Consider the following 13,437-nt stretch of genomic DNA (forward strand, 5'->3'; position numbering starts at 1 on the left):
GTTTATTTTTTAATCAGCCCAAGAGCAGAAAGTATCAAGGTGTTTTGTTTTTGGTCTGCAAGTAGGCTAGAATAAAATTTGCGTAATATGAAGGTCACCTCAACTCATCAGATGTGCTCTTGACCCCCAATTATGATTCAATTTGAGATAAAAATGACTAGAATTGATTGGCACTACCTTTTTTGCCTTAGTATGATAGCCAGCTTACTGGCATAGAACTCAATACCCTTTAAAATTGGGTGCCTTGGGGAAGTTGTAGCCATTCCAGAAACATTGTCATTGCTCAGAATATACTTGGAATTTGTTTAAATTGCTTTTGTAACAAGATTATGAGCCATTAAGAGATGCAACCCTATTCAGTGTGTTCACTTTATCTGCTCCCATTAAGATTAATTTTGGCTATTTCCAAGAATTTTTTTTCTCCAAATGAATGGAGATTTGCCACATGAGCATATTCAGAAATGTTCTGCAGGTTCTAAAGTCAATTGCAAACAACAAGTGAGTGACATTTAGTGCTGAGGTAAGTATTGAAAAGATTAGGTCCCACTCAACATTAGGAGCACAGAATAGACATAGCACTTACAAGGAGATATGCTAGTGAGAAGATATGTATGTAATAAAATAATAATGCATTATAAGAGGTATACACACTAAGCCTGATGCTGGTGGTTCATGCCTGTAATCCTAGCTACTCAGCAGGCTGACGTCTGAGGACTTTGGTTCAAAGTCAGCTTGGACAGAAAAGTCTGTGGGACTTATCTCTAACCACTAAAAGCTGGAGTGGAGGTGTGATTCAAGTGGTAGAGTACCAGCCTTGGTCAAAAAAGCCAATTGAGGGCCGGGAGTTTGGCCTAGTGGTAAAGTGCTTCCTAGCATACACGAAAACCCGGGTTCGATTCCTCGGTACACCACATACATAGCAAAAAGCCGGACGTGGTGCTGAGGCTCAAGTGGTAGAGTGCTAGCCTTGAGAAAGCCCAAGGACAGTGCTCAAGCCCTGAGCTCAAGCCCAGGACTGGCAAAAAAAAGCCAATTGAGAGCATGATGCCCTGAGCTAAAACTCCAGTACTGGCATACACACACACACACACACACACAAATATGTTACGAGGCTGGGAGCGTGGCCTAGTGATAAAGTGCTTGCCTAGCAGGCACAAAGCCCTGGGTTTGATTCTTCAGTACCATATACACAGAAAAAGCCAGACGTGGCACTGGGGCTCAAGAGATAGGGCAGTAGCCTTGAGCTGAAGAGCTCAGGGACAGCACCCAGGCTCTTAAGACTGTGCTGTTCTGAGATTTTTCTTTTTGGCAGAAGGTACTTGAAGCCTCTGAAATATTACTAATTTTATTACTATGTGGTCTTAGTGACTGTGGCATATCTTCTTTCATAAAAGATTCATGATTGGCCTTGTATATGCACCAAATGTTCTAGAATAGTGCTATCCAGTAGAGATACAAGTCATGTAGTTTTTGGGTTTTTTTGTCAGTCCTGGGCTTGAGCTCAGGGCCTGAGCACTGTCCTTGGACTTTCTCAAGGCTAGAGCTCTACCACTTGAGCCTCAGCACCACTTCTTTTTTCTATGTATGTGGTACCAAGGAACCGAACCCGGGTCTTCATGCATGCTAGGCAAGCACTTTAACCACTAGGCCAAACTCCCAGCCCCAAGTCATGTAGTTTTATTATCCATATTGTCTTCATGTTTTTTATTTTATTTATTTTTTGGGGGGGTTGTGGGGCTTGAACAGTGAGCCTGGGTGCTGTCCCGGTTTTCTGGTGGTTAATTACAGATAAGAGTCTCACAGACTTGTGTCAGGCTGGCTTTGAACCACGATCCTCAGATCTCAGCTTCCTGAGTAGCTGGTATTGCAGGCGTGAGTCACCAGCACCCTGCTAAGGGTTTTTTTGTGTTTTTTTTTACTAGTCCTGGGCCTTGAACTCAGAGCCTGGGCACTGTTCCTAAGCTTTTTTTTTTTTTTTTTTTTTTGCTCAAGGTTAGTGTTTTTACCACTTGAGCCACAGCACCACTTCTGGCTTTTTCTGTGGGTATGGTATCCAGGAATCAAACCCAGGGTTTTTTGTACATGCTAAGCAAGCACCTTTCCACTAGGCCACACTCCCAGTCCTTTAATTTTTTTTTAAATTTAATTCAACAAAGTAAATATTTCAACATGTCTAAAAATTGTCAATGAGATATATTTTTCCCTAAACTTCAAAATCTGGTATGTATTTTATTTTTTATTTATTTTATTTTTTTTTGCCAGTCCTGGGCTTGAGCTCAGGGCCTGAGCACTGTCCTTGGACTTTCTCAAGGCTAGAGCTCTACCACTTGAGCCTCAGCACCACTTCCAGCTTTTTTCTATGTATGTGGTACCGAGGAATCGAACCCGGGTCTTCATGCATGCTAGGCAAGCACTTTAACCACTAGGCCAAACTCCCGGTCCCTGTATTTTATTTTTATTTTTCATTTTTTGTGGGTCATGGGGCTTGAACTGGCTTGGGCACTGTCCCTGAGCTCTTCTGCTTAAGGCTACCACCTTATCCTTGAGTCAGGCCCCACTTCCCGTTTTCTAGAGGTTAATTGGAGATAAGAGTCTCAGGTCCTTTTGTGCTGGGCTGGCTTTGAACTTGATCCTCAGATCTCAGCCTCCTGAGTAGCTAGGATTACAGGCATGAGCCACTGCACCCAGCTTGGTATGTATTTTATACTTTGAAAGTACATCTCAGATCCAGGTGCCAGTAGCTCACACCTGTAATCCTAGTACTCAGGAGGCTGACTTCTAAGGATCACAGTTCAAAGCCAGTCAAGGCAGGAAAGTTCATGAGACTGGCCTCCCATTAACCACCCTAGAACCAGAAGTGGAGCTAGTAGAGCACTAATCTTGGACAAAAGAGCTCAGGGACAGCAATCAGGCCTGAATTCAATTTCCAGGACTGGCACACACACACACACACACACACACACACACACACACACACACACACTACATTTGTTTTAGCTATACAGATTCCAAATAGTAACCACTAGTGGCACAATATACCTTTAATAATATGAGGAAAGAGATTAAAATACGGAGTAGCATGTACAAGATGAGACTTAAAAGTTCACATATCCACAGTAGCCTGTACCCTCTCCTCTTTTGAGCTTCAAACCCTTTCCACCAAAGACTGACATTTATTAGCAAAAGATCATAACTGTTAGAGAAGTCCATTCCAACTGCTGCCTTATGTGGCATTTGATTTAAAAAAAACAAGCACCTAAAGTTTATACAGAGTCTTTCTAAATTCACCTTTCTAATAGATGTTAAATCATTTTCAGAAAGTTTGTGTGAGATGCCTACATTTGGGTATTCTTGACATGTGTTAGAAACAGCTACCCTGGACTTATGTTTCTAATTCTATATGTATAGATACATGTATCTCTATGTTAAGTGATACAAGTTAAGTGAGTTTTCTAGACTGCAACAGGAAAGGTAGACACAAGAGAGTAGTGACCACCACATCAGACTTCAATCCCCAAGAGAGCAAATGTTTCTCAGCACCCAATCTGATATCACTGCTGCAAGTTTGAAAGAACCTTTGGAGTTAAAGTTCTGGAAGAATTTCGATTTACTTGACTTGGCTTTATTCGGACTTTCTGTGTGAATATAATGTAACATTTTCTGGCTTTTTACATTTAAATTAGTACTGGAGGATAAATGATGCTTTCTGGCATGTGACAGTCTCTGTCCATGTGAATCTGTTCAGTTGTGAGAAGCCAGAGGAACTCACTACCCAGCCTTTAAAAGAATGGAGACAGAGAAAAGGTTAATTTTATCTCACCCAGCTTTTTTTTTTAATCAAAATCTTGAATGTAAGGGGCCAGGAGTTTGGCCTAGTGGCAGAACGCTTGCTTAGCATGTATGAAGACCCAGGTTCGATTCCTCGGTACTACGTACATAGAAAAGCCAGAAGTGGTGCTGTGGCTCAAGTGGTAGAGCTCTAGTCTTAAGGAAAGCTCAAGGATAGTGCTCTGGCCCTGAGTTCAGTCCCCAGGACGGGCAAAAAAACCCTTCAATGTAGCCCCTGTAAATTAAATGGGGGGGGGAATATATCTCAAGAAAATGCAATCACTGTGTTTTGCCTAAAGCCTTCTCTGTCATTTCTTGAGTGAAGGAAATTTGAAATGATGTTGGGTCCTATTAGCAGGGAGGTATAGAATTATTTAACAACTGAGCCCAAGTTCTGCCTTACCTCCCTGATGAAAATTCTTCCCCTAGTAATTAAATTCTTTTTCAGCATATGAATGAATTCATCTCTTTTCTCCACATTTGGGGCCCAGTAACATCCACATTATTTTGTGCTAGTACTAAGGCTTGAACATGGGGCTTAGAAGCCGTTTCTGACCTTTTGTGCTCAGGGCTTGTGCTCTACCACTTGAGCCACACATCCACTTTTTATTTTTTTGTTGGCTAATTGGAGATTAAGGGTCTCATGAACTTTTTTTTTTGGTCAGGCCTGGCTTCAAACCACAATCTTCATATCTCAGTCTTCTGACTGCTGTAGGCCAATCCCAGCTAGCATGTCCATATTTCAAAGGAAAAATCAGTCTAATCTGTTACAAATACCTCTCAAACTTCATTTTAGTATATACTACCCAACAGTCCTTGTACATGTAAGGATTATAGTAAAAGACATTTGGAGAAAAAGCCAGAGAAACGTTTGTTCTTTCCCTCCAACCAACACCAAGGTGTTCCTTTCACTTTATACTTTTGGCGAGTTTGATTTTGAATACAAGTTAACTCTCCAGCATGTATTAACTAAACATAGCTTAGATCTTTTTACCTGCTCAAAACTGCCGATTTAGAAACCAGAGCCTAGAAATTTGAGTAAGATAGGACCCTAACTGACATCTTCAGCAGGCTCAAATATCTACCCACAACTGTTCCAAAGAATTACGATGGGAGGCCGGGAGTTTGGCCTAGTGGTAGAGCGCTTGCCTAGCATGCACGAAGACCTGGGTTCGATTCCTCGGTACCACATACATAGAAAAAAGCCAGAAATGGTGCTGAGGCTCAAGTGGTAGAGCTCTAACCTTGAGAAAGTCCAAGGACAGTGCTCAGTCCTTGAGCTCAAGCCCAGGACTGGCAAAAAAAAAAAAAAAGAATTACGATGGACCTATGTGAAAACGTACTCCAGTCACCAACACTGAACACATACTGACCTACTGGGAGGTAAAGGAGTAGCCAAAATGGCCTTGAATGGGAAAGGAAGAGATGCCTATAGACTAGGCCATATCCCAGAATATGTTGCATGCTTGTTTACTAGCCACCAGGTCTTTTCATCTTTGCTCTTTTCATTGACACAGATAACCCTTGGGACTGGTTACTAGCATTTTCTAAGTGAAATAGAGTTTAAGTGACATGGTCCAGGTCCTGCTGTCAAGGTCGATCACTCAAAACAAGTATTTCTTATCTGGGCACCAGTAGCTCACACCTATCATCCCAGCTAGTTAGGAAACTGAGATTCAGAGGAGAAGTTCAAAGTCAGCCCAAGCAGAAAAAAAATCTGTGAGACTTTATTTTGTTGGTCGTGGGTCTTGAACTCTGGGTCTGGGTACCGTCCCTGAGCTCTTCATCTCAAGGCTGCCGCCCTACCCCTTGAGCCACAGTGCCACTTAGGGTTTTTTAGTAGTTAATTGGAGATAAGAGTCTCATATACTTTCACGCCCAAGCTGGCTTTGAACTGTGATCCTCAGATCTTAGACTGCTGAGTAGCTAGGATTACAGGTGTGAGACTCTTATCCTCAAAACAACCAGCAAGAAGCTAGGCTGGAGGCAAAACTCAAGTAGTAGAATGGCAGTCAAATAAGCAAGTTGAGCAATCATAACGCCCAGATTTTAAACACTGGTACTGGCCCCCCAAAATGTGTGTGTGTGTGTGTGTGTGTGTGATTGTGTTTGAAATCTATATATCCGCAGCACTATTCTAAATGCAGACCATACTGTGGTCTGCAGTACAAAGACCCCCCCCCACAACCTTTATGAAGATCACTTTTTATCAGGAGAGGTACATTCTGAATTTGTAAAAACCAATTTAGATAGTAAGGAAATGCTGGGAAGAAAATTTAAAAAATTTTCTGACTGAGATAGTGCTTTCTGGGGAGGTGACCCAAAACGAGGCAGAACATGGCAGTCTTAGAATAAGCTTGGCTCATCATCCGCATGGAGGAAAGGAATAGTGCTGAAGAAGAAAAAGCAGTTAAGAGATTAAAAAAAGAGGATATTTCAATGGGATTTATCATCCACAGAAAGGAGGCAGGATTTTATCCTGAAACGCGAAGCTATTGGAAAGTGTTTATTATGAGATGGAAATGCTTTTACTTAAGGAACTATTGGATGGCAAGATCAGAAGAAGGGTGAAAGAGTCCTCTGACTCTTACCACTACCTGATGCCTTATCTATCCTTTTCCTTCTCCAAATCATGGGACTGAAGCTGGGCATCAGCACCCACCTGATGGCACTGAGGTACTCTAGAGCCTTGACTTCTCTTTCCAAGGTTCTTCACTTGCCTAATAAACTTGGTTTGTAGAATGCATATACATAGTAATGCAGTTCTTTGAGTTCTTTTCGTTCCTTTTTCTTTTTCTTTTTGCCACTCCTGGGGTTTGAACTCAGGGCCTGAGTATTGTCCTTGGAGCACTCTACCACTTGAGCCACAGCACCACTTCCGGCATTTTCTGTGTATGTGATACCAAGGAATCGAACCTGGGTCTTCATCATGCCAGGCAAGCACTTTAGCACTAGGCCAAACTCCCAGTACCAGTTATTTTATTTTCTGTGCTGGTATTGGGACTTGAACTCAGGGCCTCTTGCTCTTACTTGACGTTTTTGCTCAAGGCTGGCACTCTACTCCTTGAGCCTTAGCTGCACTTCTGGCTTTTTTTTTTTCTGGTTAACTGGAAATAAGCGTCTCAGACATTTCTGCCCTGGTTGGCTTTGAATCTCAATATTCAGATCTCAGTTTCCTGAGTAGCTAGGATTACAAGTGTGAATGACCACCACCAGTCTTTGAGTTATTTTAAATGTGATTTGAATGATCTTTTCCTGTCATTCTCAAATAACAGGAGTCATTACAACAAACAAAATTAAGCAAACTTCTCACTGATGACTGGTGCCATCCTTACTGGCTTTTCATTACTATTACCCACAGGGGGCAGCATTGCCCAGATAATGAACCAAAAGGACAAGCATTTTTTTTTTTTTTATTTGAAGGAACTAGTTGATTTTGCAAGTCCTTTTAATTCGATGCTTACTGGTGATTGCTTTTTAGTGACATGAATGATTTAAATTTGACAATCTGAGTTGAATCCAGTAATATTAATACATTCTTTTTAGATTAAAGTCTATTATAGACTGGCAATCACCCAAAACAGCTGCTTGCGTCGTTAGCCTAGGTAAGCAGATCCATCTTGCAGATCTGTTTTATTTCTCTATCATACCACCAGTTACTATTAGCATAGGTCTGCTGATAGCTTCATATTTCATTTCCTCTGGCTTCAGCAAAGCCCAGGGATTTCAGTACTGCTGATGAGTATACGAGGCACCTGACTCATGTGTAGGATTGCATTTTGAGGTAAGTGATAAGTTTGGGGAAGAAGCCATAGTTTAATGGTTACTTGCCTTTGACTCAGTGTGACCAAGGACTCACTTGTCCTGTATAAACACTGAGGAAAGTTAATCCTTAGTAGCTCTTCTAGCCCTCACATTTCCTTCTGTCCTTGCTGATTGCAATAAACCCAATTCACCTAGAGATCAACTGCATTTTACAATTATGTCCATATAAGGACAAATATAGTTCTATGAATTTTTTTGCCAGTCCTGGGCTTGAGCTCAGGGCCTGAGCACTGTCCTTGGACTTTCTCAAGGCTAGAGCTCTACCACTTGAGCCTCAATACCACTTCTGGCTTTTTTCCTATATATGTGGTACCGAGGAATTGAACCCGGGTCTTCGTGCATGCTAGGCAAGCACTCTATCACTAGGCCAAACTCCCGGCCAGTTCTATGAATTTTAAGAGACACTGTAGGGTTAGATCTTTATGTAGCTCAGTGGGATAGCACGTGCTTACCATACCTGGGAACCTAGATTTGATCCCTAGCACCCCCACCCCACAAAGAAAGCAATATAAGGATACAGGGTCTTAAAAGTAATAAACAATAATTATTCTATTGAGCAAATAATCCATAAGGAAGTGATATGGGACCTAAAAAATGTAGGGAAAGGAAAAATGTTCACTAGCCAGTCAGACTTCGGGTAATACGTCTCTTAAAGGTGGCATGGCATTTATGTATTATGTATGTATATATTTAGTTTTACTTATTTAAAGTACTGGTAATTGATCAGACTAAGCATACACTGTACCACTGAGCTATCTCTGCAACCCATATAGTTTTATTTTATGTTGTGCTGATCCTAGGGCTTGAACTCAGGGCCTGAGTGCTACCCATTAGCTGTTTTTTTTCCCCCTTCGACGATAGTACTCTATGACCTAAGCCACAGCTCCATTTTGAAGATGATTTCATGGAGTTTCTTGCCCAGGTTGACATCCAATCTTGACCCTCAGATCTCAGCCTCCTGGAGTGCATAGGATTATAGGTATAAGCTACCAGTGGCTGGCTACTCACATGATTTCAGAGAAGAAACATTATCCTCTCTGGATCTCAATTTTCCTTTTTGCAAAGCAAGGATGATTCCTATTGTAAGAGCTTACAAAACATATATATCCTCTAGCTTTATAGCGGTAGAGACTTTGTAATTGAGCTTTTATTAATAATGTAGGAAATCAATACTGCCCAACTAGGGAGCAGGAAGCTAGGCCATCTTTCAATGATTTTGAAACTAAAAAAAAAGCCTGAGTAAGTACTCTGGTTTATTTGTTGCAATAAAAGCGAGTACATCTGGCCAATAGTCTCTGGATACTCAAGGAAGTCTACTAAATTTGTGTGGTGGTACAGGCAGAGACGGGATAGTTGCTCTGGAATAATGCCTTTTCATTGTAACATAATAAGGAAAAAAACTCCGAAGCTCATTATACCAGGCCCCTTCTTTTTTAGGTATATATTACTAGGATTAAACCCAATTGCCTGTGAAGCAGCAGATCAATGACTGAGCATTTATTTCTATGGAAACCTTCGTCCACCATTCAGGCACTATTTAGAGGCTACAACAATAGCTGGACACAGTTAATTCAATGCACTAGGTACAAAACAATTCCCAAAATCTGTTGATGAAATAACAGTTGACAGAAGTGCCTTATGACAGTTCTTTATTGTTTACTTATTTTTTGGAACTCAAGACTGAACTCAGGGCCTAACTGTCATCTGCCACGTGAGCTACTTCCTCAGTCCTTAAACAGTTCTTTAAGAAAAAAGAACTTGCAGATGTCTCAATAAAGATTGCATTCTGAGTGAGGATAAACACTATCATTCATATGTCTGGAAAAGATTGAAAAATGAAAAGAAAGGTGAAAAGTGAAGGAAAGCGCTTGTCAGAAGCTAGGAGCTTGCAGAATCTTATCTAGAACTTCTCTTATTTCCTCTACTCTGTTTGGGTGTCATCTACTGTTAACAGCAGCTCCTCAATACCCTTTCTTTTTGTAACATTATTAGCAGATACTAATTTTTTTCATATAATTTTATTGTAATTAATAGAAGGGTTACATTATATTCGTCAAAAAGAAGGTGCATTAATTCACATACATTGATACCCTTTCTCATGTCTTGGTCCCCATTTCCCTCCCCCCAACCCCACCCCTCATCTTGTTTTCCTCCCTTCCCTATCCTATTTCAAATAGACAAATACACACACACACACACACACACACACACACACACACACACACACACACATAATACATCAGATAACCAGGTGAAATACTGTAACAATATGAGATAACCAAAGGACAGCAAAAGAGATGAGAGATAACATAGTACATTAAGGACAACAATCACTCATTATATGGCTTTTGTTTCTATATCCTGGAGATCCTTTCATTTAGTGTCATACTATATGGCCCTATTTGTGTCTAGGTTTTGTTCTATTGTAAATCTCTGCTAGGAGAGCCCAAGGTTTCTACTGATTATGACAATTGAAGGAAACCATTGAGCCTATGTTCCTTTGAGTCTGGCTTACTTCACTTAATATGATTTTTTCTAAGTCTTTCCATTTCCTTACAAATGGGGCAATGTCATTCTTTCTGACAGCAGCATAGAATTCCATTGTGTATAAATACCATATCTTGGTGATCCACTCAAATGAGGGGCATCTGGGTTGGTTCCATATCTTTGCTATGGTAAATAGTGTTGCAATGAACATAGTTGTGCTAGTGGATTTAGTATGTCCTTGTTTCTGGATGATTGGGTAAATGCCAAGTAGTGGAATTGCTGGGTCATAGGGGAGTTCTATGTTTAGCCTTTTGAGGCACTGCCACACTGCTTTCCATAGTGGTTGAACGAGTTTGCACTCCCACCAACAGTGTAGTAGTGATCCCTCCTGGCCACATCCCCTCCAGCACCTGTTGTTATTAGATTTCTTGATCCTGGCCATTCTAACTGGAGTGAGATGGAATCTTAGAGTTGTTTTGATTTGTATTTCTTTTATGACCAGAGATGTCAAGCATTTCTTCATGTGTTCATAGGCCATTCTTATTTCTTCTTCAGAGAAGACTCTCTTTAAGTCTTTGGCCCATCTTTTAATGGATGATTGTTTCTTTGGAGATTAGTTTTGGAGAGATTCAATTTTTTGAACTGTTGATATATTTCTAGATATGAGGTCTTTGTTGTATGGTTAGTGAAGATCTTCTCCCACTCTGTAGGCTTTATAGTTAATTTGCTAGCTATGTCCTTTGCCATATAGAAGCTCTGCAATTTAATGCAGTCCCACTTATCCAGATTTTCTCTGATTTGTTGTATTTCTGGGTCCTTATTAAGAAAGTTTCGACCTGTGCCAAGGAGACCTAGTGTATCTCCTATTCCTTCTGGTAAACTTTTCCGTGTATCTGCTTTTACCTCGAGGTCTTTGATCCATTTGGAGTTAATGCTGGTGCAGGGTGACAAAGAAGGATCCAACTTTAATTGTCTGCAGGTGCTTTGCCAGTTCTGCCAGCACCACTTATTGAAGAGGCTGTCTTTCTTCCATTCTATTTTTTGGCTCCCTTATAGAATATTAGGTGGCCATAGGTCTGTGGGTTAATATCTGGGTCCTCAGTTCTATTCCATTGGTCTTCAGGCCTGTTCTTGTGCCAGTACCAAGCAGTTTTGGTCACTATAGCTCTGTAATAGAGTCTAAAGTTTGGTATTGAAATTCCTCCTGTGCTGATCTTTCTGCTAAGAATTGTTTTTGCTATATGGGTTTTTTTATTATTCCATATGATATTTTGGATTTCCTCTTCTATTTCTTTAAAGAATGACATTGGGATATTGATGGGTATTGCATTGAATTTGTAGATAGCCCTTGGCAAGATTGCCATTTTCACGATGTTAATTCTTCCAATCCAGGAGCATGGGAGGTTTTTCCATTTCCTCAGTTCTGCTTTAATTTCCTTTTTCAGGGTTTTAAAGTTTTCATCAAAAAGGTCCTTTACATTCTTAGTTAAGTTAATTCCTAGGTATTTTATTTCTTTTGAGGCTATTGCAAAAGGAGTTGCTTTCCTGATTCCTCTCATTGTTGGCATATAGGAAGGCAGTGATTTTTTTAATTAATTAATTAATTTATTGCCAGTCCTGGGCTTGAGCTCAGGGCCTGAGCACTGTCCTTGGACTTTCTCAAGGCTAGAGCTCTACCACTTGAGCCTCAGCACCACTTCTGGCTTTTTTGTATGTATGTGGTACCAAGGAATCGAACCTGGGCCTTTGTGCATGCTAGGCAAGCACTTTAACCACTAGGCCAAACTCCCGGCCCCAAGGCAGTGATTTTTGAGGATTAATTTTATGTCCTGCTACCTTACCAAAGTGTTTAATCAGCTCAAGTAGCTTGGGCGTGGAGTCTATAGGTTTCTTTAAATACAGAATCATGTCATCTGCTAAGAGGGAAAGTTTTACTTCCTCTTTCCCTATTTGGACCCGGTTTATGCTTACTTCTTGCCTTATTTCATTATCTTCTTTTATTCAGCTTTTTGTTTGAATTTTCTTTGAGCTCAGTGAATTGTATCCTCTCTGAATTCATTCAGCTGCTTGTACACCACCTCCTCAATTTCATAAATCATTTTTCAATTGTTTTGTTGGAATTCATAGTTTGAAACTTCATCTCTAGTAGCAGTTAAATCTATTATTGTGATTTTGTTGGCTTTTGAGGGAAACATGGTGCCTTGTTTATTTACCAATTCATTTTTTCCCGGGGGTTATTTCCATATCTGGGTGCAGTTTAGGTAGGAAATAGTATGTCCCATCGCTAGATTGCTATAATATTTGTTAGAAAGGTGATGCTGAAGACGGACTTAATTGAGAACTACCTAATTGCAGTTTCAGATCTACAGTCCTATAGTGAATCAGCCTATCTTCTTTGTTTGGTGGTTGTTTTTCTTGCACCTCATTTGCATATGAGTCATGAATCCAATACCATAGGCTGAGGTATTAAAAATCCCTAGTCTTAGAGCCATAGATAAAGGACTGGGAGAACATATATAGGTGAGATAAGAGTTCTTCTGTCAAACTGCCTCTGAATAAAGGTCTTTACATTTATTCCCCCATTGTGTTGCATGCACTTCGTTCATTGAAGTTCTAAGACAAGAATCCACAGAGGCCGGCAGTGGAGGCATTGCCTAGCAGTGAGCTCCACGGGTGTAGGAGCTCTAATCGCTATGAAATGGGGTGCTAATCACCATTAAAAGGGCATCCAAGTCCAGGTACCATGCATAGACTGCGTTCTCCTTATAGAGAGATGGAAGTAGCACCTGTCCCAGCGCATCGGGGTGTGTGTGTGTTGGATGGGGGGGTGGGGAGTTAAAAGTAAAGGAGTAGGCGACAATGATTACCAGAACCAGCAGGAAGAAACTCTGCCACCTGCCTTGGAGAAGAGCAGTGTCTGTATCGGGGGTGGGGGGTGGGGTGGAGATGCCGCTTAGGTTGGTGGTGGGAGGCAGGGAGAAGAGTAAAACGAGGCGGGCTAATTTTTGAGTGTGGGCCTGCCCACTACGGCCAGGGCTTTGAGTGGGTTTAGATGAAGCTTCAGTGTTCTGGGGCAGCCCCCTCCCCCAACTCCACCGCTTTTCAGTGCTGCATTTTGAACACAGGGCAATGGCTTGCTCTGTCCTTGTTCTAGGAATGAGTCTCAGCTCTGAGACAGCGAGGGAGGTTGGGTTGGGTGGGGGAGGGATGTCCAAGTCCTTGATCGAGGCAGCAGCCCTACTGAGCTGACTTAGGGGGAGGCCAGAGTTGGCGGTTGGGGCCTAGGGTGAAAGAGGA

The sequence above is a fragment of the Megascapheus bottae genome, chromosome X (genome assembly GCF_031878675.1).
Source record: "Megascapheus bottae isolate mThoBot1 chromosome X, mThoBot2.hap1, whole genome shotgun sequence".
In the NCBI taxonomy this organism is placed as follows: domain Eukaryota; kingdom Metazoa; phylum Chordata; class Mammalia; order Rodentia; family Geomyidae; genus Megascapheus; species Megascapheus bottae.